Genomic DNA, 2888 nt, shown 5'->3' with positions numbered 1-2888 from the left:
AATCAAAACTACTACCAAAACAACGATGTTTAACCAAGAAGATCCTATGATACCTATAACAGTGACTTTTCAATTCAATTTTAAATATTTTTATTCCCCCTCCCAAGTTTAACTTTTCAAGAAACCAACTGTCTATATAATTTGGTACACAAAGTGAAAAAAAGGAATCCGATCATGGTATTACATTAGTAACAGACAATCAGGCATAGACACAAATCACCTTTATCGAACAGTCTACCAATCTAACAACATAACCCATGTGCGCTCACAAGCAAAGAAATTCCATTCACTCAGTTTAGATCAATCAAGTTATTTAGGGATATTAAAAAAGACTCTCTCACTCACAAAGAAGTATCGACCGGTGTATACAAAATACCATAGGATTGCCCATATGCTCTCTTCCTGAGTTTCTAGATAATCGAGATAGGATCACTAAAGGACTTTATTCGGTTTGTAACGTAGGTTTGGGGCAAGTACGGTATCTTTTTGGGATTTTAGTGACTACGCCTCCTTGACACTATGCTTTATTTGGGGTCCACTTATTTTCTATTTTTCTTCCTTTTATTTTAGCCCTTATGTATCCTTTTTTATTTTAAAGCACATACAAATTGAACTAGGTACAGTTTTCTTTTCTCACTTTATTTTTTCTTTTCTTGCAATTTTCTTTTTCTTTTATTATCTTTTATTTCCACTGCACCTGTACTTCTTTATTTTTTCCTTCTACACGTATTTCTGCACACTTGTTTTTCCCTATACACCCCTATAATAGCCACCCTCAACTTAGGAGATTTGCTTGAGTTGAGGTGCACAGTGTCCAAGGAGGACTAGGGCTAATACAGGTTTATTATAAGTGAAACGGGAAGTGAAATTAGTGTAATAAACAAAAATGGGTCAATTAGGCTTAAGTTTTTAGATCAAGGGATTCATATCACATTTGATTAGGCATTTAGGCTCGAGTGGACTCAAAAAAAGAATGGCCTGTGATCATTTCCTATTCAACAATCCTAAACCCTAGGTAAGATCAACCGAGCAAGTTCTAGATTCTGACACACCGGGAACTAAGTAACGCCTTACACACATTCGCACAGGGTCATACTATTAGGTACTACTTATCTAGTTATGCAATTATTTGTCCTAATTTTTCTATCCCTAATTATAATGCCATTATCAGATTCACAGCCGTCCCTCACACATATACATATCACATAATCATCAAAATTTTAGAAGGGGCATCAGGTTTTCAAAAATTTCAGCATAATTATTCAAAATAACATTTACTGCCACAAGTACAAATTTTCTTCTTATTTTTAGCTATTCCAACACACATATAACAAAAACAAAAACAAAAAACAAACAAAACCTGTCGGTTCTCATCTTTTTTAGATTGTAGCCATGTGTTTCGAAACACGGCAAGTGTAACCTGTGGCGACCTTGGTACATCTCCATCCCAAACTAAAAGCCTATGAACTATCCCTAGTGCATCTAAAAGTGTAATACAAGGTAGGAGGATATACTTGGGCACTCAAGGTGCCGACTCATGCTGCCCATCACGTGGGCCCTTAGATCAGGTCCCACCATCCTCAATAGTAGTCCCAACAACTGCTGGGACTGTCTCCTCAATAGTGGCACCAGTGGTGGCTAGTGCACTCAATGGTACATTCGGTGTTAGGGCAACATCACTGCCTCTCTCAACATCATCAACTACTGATTTTGAGCTATCGACACTAGCTAACATCTAATGGACCCTTACCTGCCGGTCCTGCTCACTCTATCTACTATCTTTCTTTACTTTCTTTAGGGATTTTTTTTAGTACTCTAGTGCTTTCTTTTATTTCTCTCTCTTCTTTATTCTTCCTCCAATTCTGAAGTACCCTAGATATTTTCAACATGTATTTTTTCTCCATATCCGATACCATAGCAGCTAGGATAAACGACCTATCATACAACTCACTCACTATTTTCTTTATCTCAGCCACTTTGGTTTTACCTCTACAATATTTGGGATTTGGCTTCTCCCCAATTGATGATTTTATTTACTACTCAAATACATCTAATTTATCCTACACACGCCTGTCTTGGTTTTTTAGCTTAGTCTCAACCCAGGCTTCACATCCCTTTCCATATACCGGACCTTTGTCTCCAGCGTGGCCAATTTCTTCATCGCCTTATCCCACATACCTATGAGATCATTATCCAGCCAACCGGCATCACTATCGTAGAGGTAGGTCAAGGTGGTACAGACTATGTAGGAGGAGGGGACCTGGATGTACCCACTATATCATATGTTTGTGGCTCAATCTGCCTACCTTCACCTGTGGTATCTTCTATCCCAGTCTGCTCAGCAGCTGCATCATGACTTTTGTATATTTCAGCTAACATCTCATCTCCTCGCCTTGCTTGTATATCCATGAGGTTTGCTGCATCTCTAATCAAACCCAGATCAATAGTATTTTTAGGCTCATCAAACTGATCAATCCCTGGGAGTTCCTACACCCCTACAGCCAAACAAATCTAAGTAACCATACATGGATAAGCTAGAAGTAGATTTTATCTACCCACAAATCAATCTCATATCTCTCGTGGTAAAAAATCTCCCACCTCAAACTCATACCCAACCATCAAACTATCTACCAATGCAACACAAATCAAGCTGAGCATATTTTCCCCAATAGTGGGACAAAGTTTATGTCGGGCCATTGTCCACCACGCCTTGGCCTCAAAATTTAGCGTATGATTTTCGATCTTATGTGAGGCCACTCTTGGTCCACCTACCATCCAAACAACATCTTTACTATTTAAAGTGATCACACTTGCGATCCACCAAAAATGTCTTATTTTGTCTTTCGACCCCAGTTGTTTCCATGTAATCTTCTTTATTTTATCTATGC

The sequence above is a fragment of the Capsicum annuum genome, chromosome 11, assembly GCF_002878395.1.
Source record: "Capsicum annuum cultivar UCD-10X-F1 chromosome 11, UCD10Xv1.1, whole genome shotgun sequence".
In the NCBI taxonomy this organism is placed as follows: Eukaryota; Viridiplantae; Streptophyta; class Magnoliopsida; order Solanales; family Solanaceae; genus Capsicum; species Capsicum annuum.
Note: the sequence above shows the minus strand (reverse complement) of the source record.